General features: G+C 36.5%; 1 non-coding gene across 1 annotated transcript; it reads left to right on the top strand.

Annotated features, from left to right (window-relative positions):
• The first annotated feature begins 3,792 nt into the window (after nucleotides 1-3,792).
• LOC121227765 (small nucleolar RNA R71) lies at nucleotides 3,793-3,899 on the top strand. Its single transcript, XR_005925288.1, has one exon. It is a non-coding gene; the product is annotated as a small nucleolar RNA R71 (small nucleolar RNA).
• Nucleotides 3,900-16,473: the final 12,574 nt, after the last annotated feature.

A 16,473-nucleotide genomic window follows, 5' to 3' on the forward strand; every position in this document is an offset into this window, starting at 1 on the left:
CCAGTGCTCTCTCGTCTCCCTATTAATGTGTGTGACAAAAGGGCATGGAGATATCACAGACTAGGTGGACCTGGTCTAATGTGACCCAATCAATTCAACGGGGGTCGTACGCGTAGAATCAGAAATAATTCTTCCTAGGGCCCTGGTGGAAATTTGAGGAATGAATGTCGTATCTCAGTGGTGGGACATGAGGAGGATGTCGCTCCTTTCCATTTTTTAGAGGTGGAAACTACAGTTTTCTTGCCTTTTGGGTTCATCATGATATCTGCAAATAAAAGACTGTAAGTCATCAATAAAATAATCCCCAAACCTGCAAGAAAAAATCTGAGTAGTCCAAAATAATAAATTGTTTTTAAAATAATATGGACAACTACTCAAGCACACCAAAACCAAGTAGTGACGCTGCATATGAATCAAAGGGGCCAAAGATATAATGATAAATAAAAGATGGAAAATAGTGCTGAATATAAACAAAACCGAACTAAAAGACAAATCAAGTTATAATTAAAAATAGAGATATTAGAAATAATGATTAAGAATAAAAATGACTAGGAACTGACATAGACTAATTATATTAGGCATGGAAGCATTATATAGATAAAGAAACAATTAAACAGAGACTGAGACGCAAATAAGATATAGAAAGTAAATAATGATAATACTAATCATGGGGAGGGTAGAGCAGGAATAAATGAAAACCAAAGAAAACACAAAAGACCAAAAAGAACTAATAGAGATGATAAGTGAATGTAGCAATATGCATAAGTCAAATTTTATCATCAGTAAAATTGAAGATCACTAAACAGAAATAAGAATCATAACCATGGAAATCATCAATAGTGGAAAGAATAACCAAGAATGAATAAAATAAATAAAGTAAAAGACAGGAAGATAATGGAGAAAAGGAGGGACAAATGACTGACGGACGGCGGTGGTGCTTGATGGGGCTTGGTGCGTGCGCAGGGTGGGTCGGTCGACGGGGTAGTGCGTGAACTAAGGGGGAGAGGGTGAGGGAGAAGGGGAAAGGAGAGGGGGAAGGTGGCTAGTTGGAGAAGGTGGAGGAATAGTGAAGGGTGAATAGTTTGTTTTTTATAGGAATGGGAGATAATTAGGGTTAGGTCAGAGGAATAAAAGGGGGCCACGGTTGTGTAAGCCTAGTTTTGGGCCACACAGCCATGGCCCACACCTATGTGGTATGCTCCTAGCCCGTGTTTTTCATGAAATCTTAGTCAGTGTTGCACACGTTCCCTTCGACACGCCCGTGTCTCCAGGCTGTGTGGTGCGCACGGCTGCGTCGCACGGGCGTGTACACATTCGTTCTCTTCTCCCATGCTTGTGTTCGGTACACCACTCCCATGTTCATAACTTGTGCTTATGGTTTGATGATTTAAGTCAGTATTGGACACGGCCGCATCGCACAGCCATGTGGTGATTCCTTCGCTTCTCCTACGCCCGTGTTATATCCCACACGCCCGTGTGTCCCAACACACAACTGTGTGCCTTGCTCGTGGGGCTCCTTGACTTATTTAAAATTTGAAAATTTAGTTCCAGGTTTCACACGGCCTAGGGCACGCCCGTGTGTCCATACCATGGTCCACAAGGCCGTATCACACGGCTGTGTGGCTCGATACTTGGGAATTTGTTTTAGCCCTGTTTCCACACGGCCAAGGACACGTCCGTGTGGGTCAGTGTTCCTGCATAAAAAACACGAAAAATAGCTAAAATAAACTAGTTAGTGGTGTTAGTGCTCGGGTTGCCTCTCGAGAAGTACTTATTTAAAGTCTAAGCTCGACTTACCTCAATTTCGTGTGGTCACGATGGCTTGAGGATTTAAAACTCCTCACCTCTGCTATCAATTTTATCAAAATAAGGTCTGAGTCGAGTATTATTTACCTTGAAAGTTCTGAATTCAGCATGTGTTACCTCGACTGTTCCATGTGGGAAGGTATTCAATATCGTGAAAAGAATCGCTTCGTTTGTATTATGCTCTGAGGTAGCAATTTGAGGGTCTTTTTCATCTAACAATACTTTATCCCCAACCTTAAATTGCTTTGTTTCATCCCTATGCTTATCGTGGTGTCACTTTGATTCATCGTGTGCTTTTGGTTTCTCCTTGACATGTGTTCACCATTCGTCTAGTTCATCAATCTGAGGCCTTCTTTCTTCGTGAGTCACTCTATTTTTGTTGCATGGATTAGAATGATGGTCTATCATGTTCTTCCTAGGGGATTCCTACAAAGAAATTTGTGCCTTAACATTACTCGAGTTAATAGAACTTAAACAATCGTCTCGATTACTAGATATGTTAGCAGAATGACTAGCTTGAAGTTTAATCGTGTCATCTCCTACCCGAACTATCAATTAACATGTGCCAACATCTATGATAGTTCTAGCAGTTGCTAAAAAGGGCCTTCCTAAAATTAAAGGTACGTCACTATCCTCATCTATGTCTAGAACAACAAAGTCAAGTGGGAATATAAATTTATCAATTTTGACAAGCACGTCTTCAATAATACCCTAGGAAATCTAATTGTTTTATCTGCCAATTGAATACTCATCCTAGTTTGTTTGGGTTTCCCAAGACCGAGTTGTTTAAACTTTCTATAAGTCATGACATTAATGCTCGCCCCTAGATCAGCCAAGCATTCATAATATTTAAACTACCAATTAAACAAGGAATAGTAAAACTCGTTGGATCTTTTAGTTTGTTGGGTAGCTTTTTTTGTAAAATGGCTGAGCATACTGCGTTTAGCTCCACGTGTGATGAATCGTCTAACTTTCATTTATTTGCTAAAATCTCATTTAAAAATTTAACTGTGTTTGGCATCTGTGAAAGAGCTTCAATAAACGGTATGTTAATATGTAATTTTTTTAATAATTTAAGGAATTTACCGAATTGTTTGTTTGTGTGGTCTTTTTTCGTCGCATTTGGATATGGAACACGTGGTGTATAATCTTTAATGACCGAATTCTTCTTATTTTGGTTTACCTCAACCTTATCATTGCTGACCACAGTTTCTTGCCTCGGTTCAGCTAACCCTTCTTCATCTCAAACAGTAATCGCATGAAGCTATTCTCTTGGGTTAGTTTCAGTGTTACTTGGAAAGTTACCTTCTGTTCGTTCAAAAATCAACTTAACAATCTATCCTATTTGAGTTTCGAGCCCTTGAATCGACGCTTGCTGATTCTTAAGAGCTGTTTCAGTGTTCTGAAAACATGTTTCTGACACCGAGATGAATTTTGTGAGCATTTATTCAAGGTTTGGCTTCTTCCTTATTGTAAGGTGGTTGTTGAAAACCTGGAGGATGTTGTGGTCTTTGATTTCCTTGACCACCCCACAAAAAATTGGGATGATTTCTCCAACCTGCATTATAAGTGTTACTATATGGATTATTTTGAGGTCTAGAATTATTACCCATATAGTGGACTTGTTCCTCCTCCGTGCTAGGGTTGAAGGATGGATAATCTATGTTGTGCATTCCTCCTTCATTTGAATCACACCTCATCATTGGATGTACCTGAGTAGAACCATACAAACCATCAATCTTTTTATTTAAAAGTTCTACCTGGTTAGATAGCATAGTGACCGCGTCGAGGTTGAAAACACCAGCTGTTTTTATCGGTTTCATTCTCATGGCTTGCTAGTAATAGTTATTTAGTGACATCTCTTCAATAAATTCATAAGCCTCTTCAGTTGTTTTTTTTAAAGTTCCACCGGCGGCTGCATCAATCAGTTGTCTTGTTGAGGGGTTCACACCGTTGTAAAAAGTTTGAACTTGTAGCCAAAGAGGTAACCCATGGTGAGGGCACATTCTCAATAAATCTTTGTATCTCTCCCATGCATCATAAATTGTTTCTAGATCCATCTGCAGAAAAGAAGAGATATCATTCCTCAATTTAGCCATTTTAGCCGGCAGAAAATACTTAAGTAAAAATTTTTCGGTCATTTGTTCCCAAGTAGTGATTGACCCTCGTGGTAGCGAGTTCAACTACTGTTTAGCCTTATTCCTCAATGAAAAGGGAAACAATCGTAGGTGAATGGCATCATCAGAAATGCCATTGATATTAAAAGTGTCGCAAAATTCCAGAAGATTTACTAAATGAGTGTTTGGATCCTCATCCTACAAACCATCAAACTGAACAAACTGTTGTATCATTTGAATCGTGTTAGGTTCCAGTTCAAAATTATTTGCAGCAACAACAGGTCTAACTATACTCGATTCAGTTCCTATTAAATTGGGCTTAGCATAATCATACATAGTATGAGGAGAAGGATCTTGATTTACTGGATTTGCAGCAACCATAGGAGGTAGCAGATTATTCTGATTATCAGCCACCTCCTCGGTATTACTGTGAATATTGCCCTCTCGCTCTTCCTCTATGTATTGTAGGCTTCGCCTTATTTCTCTTTGGTTTTTGCGAGCTGTGCTCTCGATCTCACTATCAAAAAGTAAAGGTCCTGACGGGTTTCTTCTAGTCATAAACTATAAAAACCTGGTAGAAGTAACTAAAAGAAAATTTAGAAATTAATTTGCAATAATAAAAAATGGCTAAAGTAATAAAAATTAAGCATTCCTAATATCTTAGTCCCCGGCAATGGTGCCAAAAACTTGATGGTCGTTAAACTAACTAAAAATTCGACTTAAGGAAAGCGCACCTATCAAATAGTAGTATAGTTGAGGTGAGACTTAAAATATCGTATCCACGAGGAATAAAAGTACTAGTAATTGCTATCTTTTTATTATCTAGCCTAAGAATTGAAGGGATGTTTTCTAAACTAAACTTAATTATCTAACTAACTAAGAACGCGGCAGAGATAAAAGTTGGAAAATATTCTTTGGAAAATCGATGGAGAAGACAATACCCAAGGAAGAATCCACCTAGACTTCACTTTTTACTTCTGAATTAGATGATTTATTCACTTGACTTAATCTGTAGAAATCCCTAGTTATGTTATTATCTCTTTCCAGATTAAAAACAACTGACTCTAGGTTGATTAATTGAAATCTCTTTCTAATTAAAACCCTTATTGTCACATTAACTCGATCTATGGTTTCCCTTATTAGATTTGACTCTAATCCGGCAGATTTATGCCATCCTATCTTTAGGATTGTATGCAACTCCGCTTAATTATGAATGATCTACTCTTAAACAGGGACTTTTGCTCCACTGAATAAGCAAATCAAGACCTGAATTAATATCCTGAAATATCAAAACAAGAAGTAAAACTCACAATTAAGAATAAGAATAAGTATTTATCATATGATTCAAATAGTAATAAGATTTGTCATAGGTTTCATCTCCCTTAGGTATTTAGGGAGTTTAGTTCGTAATAATGGAAAACATCTCAAAATTTGGAAAACAACAGAACATAAAGAAACCCAAAGAACTTTTAGGGAAATTGAATGGAGATCTTCAGTCTTGAAGTAGATCCTGCTTCCGAGCTGATTCCGATGGCTATCCTTTAATATTTTCTGCCTTCCACTCTGTGTGTCCCATTTTAAGGGTGTTTATATAGACTTTGGAATGCTTCAAAACCCTCGAAATTACCCTTTTCCAAGTAGAATTAGACTTTGGCTCGACAGGGACATGGCCATGTGCCATGCCCGTGTGAAGGTCCTCAGGCCATGTCCAATTCTGACTTGGTTTTTAGTCGACACAGCCATGACACACGGTCGTGCGGCCTGCTCGTGTGCCTCACACAGGTGTGTGGTTTACCCGTGTGGAAGTGCATGAGCCGTGTGAAACACTGAATTAGGCCCATTTTGTTTGTTTTTGGCCCATTTCTTGCTCTTTTTGCCTTTCTATGCTCGCTTAAGCATAAAACATGAATTTAAGGGATTAGGAGCATCAAATTCAATGAAACTAAGGAAAAATTATCCATAAATATGTTAAACATGGGGTAAAAAATATGTATATATTATGGTTTATCACATATGTTCACAAAGGTAAATGTACTTACCTTTCATTCTCAAACATGGTATACAATTCAAACGAACCTGAATTGGATACTCATTCACATAGTCATCCATTTTCTCAGAATGCCCGTTGAACCGTTCGAAATCGATAAGGATACTCGGATAGCTCGAAAAGCTCATACAATGCCAACGTCCCAGACGTAGTCTTATATGTAATCAAATATCAATGCCACTATCTCAGACAGGGTCTTACACGAAATTAAATATGATGCCAATGTCCCAGAAATGGTCCTACACATAAATCATAAGTCGATGCCAGCGTCCCAGATGTGGTCTTGCAAGAACTCATATATCGAAAATCTTATGTTATGACATATGTATCCTAACTATTCCTATGGATTGTATGGGGCTTTTCGGACGTTGTCACATTATCAGAACTTTCTCAATTTCAAATTATCAACTTCTAACACAATTTACCACATTTCACTATCTTTTAAACATGAATAAATCAATTCAAATATATTTATTTGTATATAGACTTACCTTGTATGGATTAGAACGAACGGAATCAACTACTCAACAACTTTTGACTTTCACTGGTCTAATTCCGTTTTCTTTGGTTCTTGATCTAAACACATTCAAATTTGAATTATCAATTACACATTCATTCAAATCAATCAATATACACACATTTAGAGCATTCCTCACATTTTCACATTTTAACACTTTAGTCTCTAATTCAGAAAATCACAAAGTACACAAAATTTCCTTTGTCACATACTTGGCCGAATATTCATAGTGTTCATATAAGCCCACATGTTTCATTTATTTCACATTTTAGTTCTTCAAAATCTCATTTTTACAATTTAGCCCAAATAACTCAAATTCATCAAAAATTCAAAGACAAAATATATTAACCCAACACATATCTTTCATTTTCCATCAACTAACTTCAAAAAGCTTACAATTTCTTCAATGGCATAACTCAAAATCATCAACAAAATCAGAAAGTGGGACATGGGCTTGATAAATTTCTAAGCAACGATCACAAAAACATAGAAATTATCAAAAACTGATCAAAAATCATACCTCAATTAGGTAAGATTAGTGCCAAACCCTAGCAAGCTTATTTTGTCATTTTTTTCTTTCAATTTTCGGCAACAAAGGATGGTAATGGCTAAATTTTATGTTTTTTTTATTTTTATTAACTTAAATACTAATTTACTTATATAACCTTGATTATAAAACATGAAATCCATTTAATTCATGTCCATAGTAGTCCACTCATAAGTTCAATGGTATAATTGCAACATAAGGACGAATCATTTAAAAAGACATAGCAAATAGGCACTCTTAACATATGGCAAGCAACTTTTATATTTTATGCGATTAGGTCCTTTTATCAAATTTAGCACACAAACGATTAAACTTTTATACGAAAATTTCACACATGCTTAAACACATACTGTAAACACAGAAAATAATACTTAAATATATTTCTAACTCGAATTTGTGGTCCTAAAACCACTATTCTGACTAGGATCTAAACCAGGCTGTTACATGTATGGCCATTTAAGTTGGCTTGAATTATGTGTTTGATTAGTGATATATGTGATGTATATATATATGGCCTTATGTTTTGGCATATTTTGTGATGGTTATATGTTTTCTTGTGTAGCTAGTTGACAATTGGTGTGTTAATGTTTGGAAGATGGCATGTAGTGGCTTGATTTTGAGATGATGATATGGTATGTTTTGTGACAAGAAATAGTAATTAAAATGATGAAAAAATGCATTTAGAAGGTATGTAAATTTATGATTTTGGCATATTTATTTTGTATGTTTTGCCCATGGATTTGAGTAGTTAAGAGGATGGTTTCTAAAAGGCATGAATTATATATAAATTGGCATGTTTTGGCTGCCTAGAAATGTAGTGAAATGGTACCATTTTGGTTGCTAGGTGTGCATGAAGAAAAGGTGGCAAATTGGCTTTACAAATAGCTTATTTTTGTCCATATGAGCAGAGACACAAGCGCATGTCTCAGTCGTGTGCGATAGATGGTCATGCTATATGGCCGTGTGTCCCTTGGGGTAGCCTTTCGAATTAAGGCAGTATATCCTACAGGTTCGACACGGCCTAGACAAATGGGCATGTCTATTGGTCGTGTGTGCTGGCATATGGACGTGTGACCAGCCGTGTGACCCAAGTCAATAACCCCTCCAGTTTTCCCACGGCCATGGCACACGAGTGTGTTTCTGGCCATGTGATGCAAGTCAGCTTGTATGCCCTATTTTCACACGGCTTGTGACACGGGCGTGTCTAGTGGTAGTGTTAGTCACACGGCCTATTCATACAGGCATGTGACCCTTAAATGCATGAAACTTTTCTAAGTCCCCCAAAGTTTTCAAATATTATTGGTTTAGTCTCAAACCTATTCTAAGCATGTTTTAAGGTCTCGTAGAGCCATATAAGGGACATTGTGATTATATATGATTGATTTTTATGTGAAAAATGAATGATTTATGTTGTGATTGATTGGTAATGCCTCGTAACCCTATTCTAACAACGGATACGGCTTATTAGAGCTACAGTTTAGTCGATTGTAAGGCTAACGTAGCGAGTGAGAGTCTAGTTATACATGCCATATATACAAACTGTGATAGTGTGATGATTTTTGACAGTTTAAAGTGTGTTTTCATTTAGAAAATGGATACCAAATTAGCAATAGCTAATCATGTGGAAAGTAATGCACCCGCTCCCGCTCAAGGGGCAACGCTGGCTGATTCTAGGTTGATTTCAAGTAGTCAAGGTTGAGAGGCTAAGCAAGCCTTCTTCAAGATGATGAGTGAGTGGTTCACAGAATTCGTTCGAACGAATCCAGTTGCTCAACAACCTCCACCCCCATATGTTCCTCAACAAATCCCTATTAATCCTCAAGTCATAGATTCGATATGGTTGAACAAGGAGCTAGTGGATAAAATTCATAAACATGGTGCTGAGGAGTTCAGGGCTACCGTTGATGATGATGCTGAGAGAGCTAAGTTCTGGCTTGAGAATATGATCTGAGTTTTTGATGAATTGTCTTGTACTCCTGATGAATGTATCAAATGTGTGGTATCTTTACTTAAAGATAATGAGTATCACTGGTGAAAAACATTGATACCCATGGTTCCTAAAGAACGAGTTACTTGGGAGTTCTTCCAATCCGAGTTTTGGAAGAAGTACATAAGTCAGCAGTTCCTCGATCAGAAGCATAAAGAGTTTCTAGAGTTGAAACAATGCCGAATGTCTGTCACTGAGTATGAAAGAGAATTTGTACGTTTAAGCAAGTATGCCCTGGAATATGTTTCTACTGAGAAAATTATGTGTAAAAGGTTCGTTAATGGATTGAAAGAAGATATAAAATAGTTAGTTGGGATTCTTGAATTGAAGGAATTCGTCGTTTGGTTGGAAGAGCCTGTAAAGCTGAAGATCTTAGTAAAGAAAAGAGAAAAGCTAATTTTGAAGCAAGAGATTCGAGAAAGAGATCAACTAGTAAATCTTATCAGTCTGCATCGAAGAAATTTCAAGATTCGTTTAATTGTTCTAATACATTTGTGGGATATTCAATCAGAGATCGTGAAAAGCAATCTGTGAGTTCTAAAGCTCAAGCTACATCTATTACCAGTGGTGGTAGTGTGAGAAAAAATCGACCTAAATGTAGATAGTGTGGGAAATGACATTTCAGTGATTATAGGTCAAATGACCAGACTTGTTTTAATTGTGGATCATTAGATCATTTCATTCGCAACTGTCCTGAGTTGGCTGAGCAAGATACAGTACAAAACACGAGGTCGAGTAACACTACAGCTAGAGCCAGAAACACGAGATATGTGAGTGGTAGCCAGAGAACGACTAAAGATTCTACTGTGAGGTTTGAGGCTAGAGCACCTACACAAGCCCATGCTATTTGCGCTCACGAAGAAGCGTCATCTCCAGATGTTATTACCGGTACTTTCACTTTTTATGATACTAAAGTTATTGCATTGATAGATCTAGGATCAACTCATTCGTATATATGTGTGAATTTAGTATCCAGTAAGACTTTTCTTGTAGAGTCTACTGAATTTGTAATTAGAGTATCAAACCCCTTAGGCAAGTGTGTTCTAGTTGATAAAGTGTGTAAGAACTGTCCATTGATGATTCGGGATTTCTACTTTCTGACTGATTTGATGTTGTTACCATTTGATGAATTTGATATAATTTTGAGTATGGATTGGCTAACGCTACATGATGCTTAGTGAACTGTAAACAAAAGACGATTGATCTGAGATGTCAAAATAATTAGATTATTTAGATTGATTTAGATGATTTGAATGGTTTACCAGTAGTGATTTCATCGATGTTAGCTTAGAAATACATGAGAAAGGATTGCAAAGCTTATTTTGCTTATTTTTTTGATACGAAAGTGACTGAAAAGAAGATTGAATCAGTGCCAGTTGTGTGTGAATACCTGAATGTGTTTCCTGAAGAGTAAACGGGTTTACCACCAATCCGAGAGGTTGAATTTGGTATTGAGTTAGTGTCGGGAACAACGCCAATATCAATAGCTCTGTACAAAATGGCTCCGATAGAGTTAAAAGAATTGAAGGCTTAGTTGCAAGAATTGACGGATAGAGGCTTTGCTAGTCCTACTTTCTCGCCTTATGGTGCTCCATTATTGTTTGTGAAAAAGAAAGATGGCACGATGCGAATGTGTATAGACTAGCGACAACTCAACAAAGTTACGATAAAGAATAAGTCCCCTCTGCCCAGAATAGATGATTTGTTTGATTAGTTAAAAGGAGCTACAGTGTTTTCAAAGATATATTTGAGATCGAGTTATTACTAGTTGCGGATTAGAGACTCTAATGTGCCAAAGACAGCTTTTAGAACGAGGTATGGTCATTAGGAATTTTTAGTTATGCCTTTCGGACTATCGAATGCACCTGCTATCTTTATGGATTTAATGAACTGGATTTTTAGACTATACCTAGATCGATTTGTTGTTGTGTTCATAGATTATATTTTGAAGTATCCCCGAAATGAATCTGAGCATGCCGAGCATTTGAGAATTGTATTGCAGACTCTGCGTGATAAGTAATTATATGCAAAATTCTGGTTCTGTGAGGTTGGTTTTCTGGGGCATATTGTGTCAGCATTAGGTATTCGACTCGTTCCGAGCAAGATTTCTGCAATAATGGATTGGAAGCCTCCGAGAAATGTATCTGAAGTCTGTAGTTTCCTGGGACTCGTCGACTTTTATAGAAGATTTGTGAAGGGCTTTTAGATGATTGTGACTCCATTGACGAGATTGCTTCAAAAAGATGTTAAGTTCGAGTGGTCAGAAAAATGTCAAAAATGTTTTGATCAGCTGAAAGCTCTTTTGACTGAAGCTCCAATATTAGTACAGCTAGAATTGGGTAAAGAATTTGTGAACTACAGTGATGCATCATTGAATGGTTGGGGCTACGTTTTGATGCAGGAAGGCAAAGTCATAGCTTATGCCTTGAAACAGTTGAAACCATATTAAAAGAATTACTCGACGCATGATTTGGAGTTACCGGCTATTGTATTTGCATTGAAAATTTGGCGTTACTACTTGTTTTGTAAGAAATGCCACATCTATATCGATCACAAGAGTTTGAAATATTTGATGACTCAGACAGATTTGAATTTGCGACAACGGAGGTGGCTTGAATTACTAAAAGATTACGAGTTAGTGATTGATTATCATCCAGGAAAGGCTAATGTCGTTGCTGATACCTTGAGCCGAAAATCCCTATTTGCTCTACGTGCGATGAACACTCAAATAACTTTGTGTAATGATGGTTAGATTTGTAAAGCTCAGAAAGTTGATAATGAAATGTTAGCAAAACGAGCCCAATGTGATTCAAATTCTGATTCAGAACTTCAAATTGATGTTGATGATTGTGTAAAATTCAGAGGCCGAATATATGTTCCGAGAAATTTAGAGTTGATTTAGATGATTTTGAACGAAGCACATAGTAGTTGTTTATCTGCTCCTCAGGGAAGCACGAAAATGCATAATGACTTGAAACAACTTTATTGGTGGCATGGCATAAAACGTGATATTTCAGAATTTGTTTCGAAATGTTTGATTTGTCAACAAGTTAAAGCTGAGCATCAAGTACCTTTAGGTTTATTATAGCCTGTCATGATTCCCAAGTGGAAATGGGATAGAGTGACTATGGATTTTGTTTCAAGTTTGCCCCTATCTACGAGTAAAAAAGATGCAATCTAGGTTGTTGTTGACCCATTGACAAAATCGGCTCATTTTATTCCAGTGTATACGGATTATTCGCTTGACAAGCTTGCTGAGTTGTACATTTCAGAAGTTGTTCGATTACATGGGTACCTATTTTTATTGTTTCAGATAGAGATCCGAGGTTCACATGAGGTTTTGGAAGAAACTACACGATGTGCTGGGTACGAAGTTACATTTCAGTACCGCATTTCACTCACAGATGGATGGTCAATCTAAACGAGATATACAGATACTCGAGGATATGTTGAGAAGTTGCATTCTTGAGTTTGAAGGTACGTGGGAATAGTATTTACCACTGATTGAATTCACGTATAATAAGAGTTTTCAATCGAGTATTAAAATGACATTGTACGAAGCTTTATATGGTCAAAAATGTCGAACAACGTTGTACTGGACTGAACTTAGTGAGAAGAAGATTCTTGGAGTCGATTTGATTAAAGGGACCGAATAGAAAGTGAATGTAATTCGTGATAGTCTGAAAGCAGTGTAAGATCGTCAAAAATCATATGTAGACTTGAAACGGAAAGATGTTGACTTTCAGGTCAGGGATAAAATGTTTTTGAAAGTTTCACCGTGGAAGAAAATACTCAGATTTAGCAGAAAAGGAAAGTTGAGCCCGAGATTCATTGGACCTTATGAAATTATCGAGCGAGTTAGGCCAGTGGCATATCGGTTAGCATTACCATCTATGTTAGAGAAAATTCATAATGTATTTCATGTATCGATGCTACGAAGATTTAGATCTGATCCCTCACTGAAGTTGAAATTCAGCCAGATTTATTGTACAATGAAGACTGCTCCAAATTTTGGCTCGTGAGATCAAAGAGCTGAGAAATAAAAAAAAATAACATTAGTGAAAGTCTTGTGGCATCGACACGGGTTTGAAGAAGCTACGTGGGAACCCGAGGATGCTATGAGAAAGCAATATCCAAACCTATTAACTAGTAAGATTTTCGGGGATAAAAATTCCTAAGGGAGGAGAGTTGTAACAGCCCGATTTTAGCTAAATCGAAACAGTGGTTTTGGAACCAAAAATATGAGGTTGGAAAATTATTTTAATATTATTTTTTCTGTTTACAGCATGTGATTATATATGTGTGAAAGTTTCGTGAAATAATTTTATCGTTTGGAAGCTTAATTTGAGAAAAGGACTAAATCGCGTAAAATGTAAAATTTACATTCTATTTGATAAAGGTGTTTAATTGCTATGGTTGATTAAACATGAGGTCCTTATGATGTTATTATGCCATTTATAAGGTTAATGGACATTTATGAACATGCATTATAAATTTCTCAGTTTATTTATTAAGGGTAAATAGGTAAATGACAAATTAAGTTAATAAAATCATAATCAAACATGATTTTTGTCCATCTTCTATGCCTTAGCCAAAATTTGAAGGTGAAAAACACCATTTTATGCTCATCTAGGGTTCGGCCCTTTGAATCTTTGATTAAGGTATGTCTTTTGCTCGATTTTTGATGATTTCTACGCTTTTGTGATTGTTGCTTTGAGTACTAGCTAGCCCGTGCCTTAATTTTCGAATTTGTTGATGATTTTATGAAGTGCATTTGTTGAATCTATGTGCTTTGTGATGGTTGATGATGAAAAATGGTAGATAAATGATAGATTAATATGTTTTATTAAGTGATTTTTACAGAAAATTCAAATTAAGGATTAATTTGTGAAAAGATGAAAATGTGGGGTTAAAAGTGTGAATAAATAAAGTCATGGGCTACTAAGGGTATTAGGGTAATTCGACCAAGCATGGGTCTTATTGAATTTGGTGAATTTTGTGTATTTATGAAATAGGGATTAAATTGAATAAATGTGGAACTTTAGGGGATAAATATGTGTTTGTGGCTTAAATTGAATGAATCAATGAATAAATGAGTTAATTGTGAATGTATATAGATCAAGAATGAAAGAAATCAAATTTAGATTCGGGGAAATCGAAAGTTGTTGAGTAGTTGATTTGATCCGTTTAGTGTATATACGAGGTAAGTTCATTTGCAAATAAATGTCTTTAATTTGAATTATACATGTTTAATTGTCTTTGAATTGTTATGAATGGTGAATAAGAAAATATGAGCAAGAATCGAAAGAGTTACGACAACTAAAAGTCCCGTACAAACTTTAGGAATAGTATAGGATATGAATGTCATGACATTGGGATTACAGAGATGTGATTACATGTAAGACCATGTATGGGACATTGGCGTTGTATTGTGATTACGTGTAAGACCATGTCTAGGACATTGGCATCGTTATATGATTTCGTGTAAGACCCTGTCTGGGACAGTGGCACCGATATGTGATAAATGTAAGACCATATCTGGGATATGGCATTGTACGAGCTATTGTGATTTTCGAGTATCCTTAACGATTCCAAATGGTTCAACGGGCAAAATCAAGTCAAAAAAGAATGTGTGAATGAGTTAAGTGATTCAGGTATTATGATATTCATACGAGTATTAAAAAGGGAAGTAATTGATGAATTCAATTATGATATTGAATATGTGTACAATGAGAAAGGTTTGTAAACTTATATGTGTTTATTCATAGTTTGCCTATTTGATGGAAATGGTGTTGCATCATGTGATAATTTTATTTATATATGACTTACTAAGCTTTTAAAGCTTAGTGTGTTTATTTTTTACTATTTTATAGATTATCGAAGTTAGCTCGGACTCGGGGGTCATTAGGAGCCGTCATTACACTATCGATCATCTTATTGGTACTTTTGAAGCTTTGTATATATGGTATATGGCATGTATAGGCTAGTATTATCTGGGTATGTTTTGAGTTATGATATTAGCCATGAGTTTTGGCTTGTAAATGGTGGTGTGTATGGCCATTTAAGTTGGCTTGAATTATGTGTTTGATAAGTGATATATGTGATGTATATATATATATGGCCTTATGTTTTGACATATTTTGTGATGGTTATATGTTTGCTGGTGTAGCTAGTTGACAATTGGTGTGTTAATGTTTGGAAGATGGATTGTAGTGGCTTGATTTTGAGATAATGATATGGTTTGTTTCGTGACAAGAAGTAATAATTAAAATGATGAAGAAATTCATTGAGAAGTTATGTAAATTTGATGATTTTGGCATATTGATTTTGTATGTTTTGGCTATGGATTTTAGTTGTTAAGAGGATGGTTTCTAAATGGCATGAATTGTATATAAATTGGCATGTTTTGGCTACCTAGAAATGTATTGAAATGGTACCATTTTGGTTGCTAGGTGTGCATGAGGAAAGGGCGGAAAATTAGCTTTCCAAATAGCCTATTTTTGTCCACACGAACAGAGACACGGGTGTGTGTCTCAACCGTGTGCGACACACGGTCATGCTACACGGTCGTGTGTCCCCTGGGGTAGCCTTTTGAATTAAGGCAGTATACCCTACAGGATTGACATGGCCTAGACTAGACACATGGGTGTGTCTACTGGCTGTGTGTGACACACGAGCTAGCACATGGGCGTGTGACCTGCCGTGCGACCCAATTTAGTAACCCCTCTAGTTTTCCCACGGCCACGTCACACAGGCGTATATCCTGCCATGTGATTCAAGTCAGTATGTATACCCTATTTTCATGCATTTAAGGGTCACACGCCCATGTGAACAAGCTGTGTGCCTCACACGGCATGTGACACGGGCATGGGCTTATGACCCTTAAATGCATGAAAATTTTCTAAGTCTCCCAAAGTTTTCAAATGTTATCGGTTTAGTCCTAAACCTCTTCTAAGCATGTTTTAAGGTCTCGTAGAGCGTTAGAAGGGACATTGTGATTATATATGATTGATTTTTATGTGAAAAATGAATGATTTATGTTGTGATTAATCGGTAATGCCTTGTAACCCTATTCTGGTGACGGATATGGGTTAGGGGTGTTACACATACCCTATGAAGCCACTTCCAACAATCCATGAATTAACCCATACTCTTATTTTAAATAGTTTTTCACTGACATTTATCACGGGCGGATACATATATGTTTGGCAAATACTGATACAGAGTTTAATCCCATCAATTCATACTCATATCTACACTAATTTAGTACTGTAACAGCCCAATTTTAGGCCTAGTCAGAATAGTGGTTCCGAAACCACTATTCCACAGTCGAAGAAATTATTTTTAATGTTATTTTAAGTGTTATAGCATGATTATATGAGTGCATGTAATTTTAGCAATTTCATGCTTAATTACGAAAAAGGACTAAATCGCATAAGGCGTAAAAGTTTT

Source organism: Gossypium hirsutum, chromosome A03, assembly GCF_007990345.1.
Source record: "Gossypium hirsutum isolate 1008001.06 chromosome A03, Gossypium_hirsutum_v2.1, whole genome shotgun sequence".
Taxonomy (NCBI): Eukaryota; Viridiplantae; Streptophyta; class Magnoliopsida; order Malvales; family Malvaceae; genus Gossypium; species Gossypium hirsutum.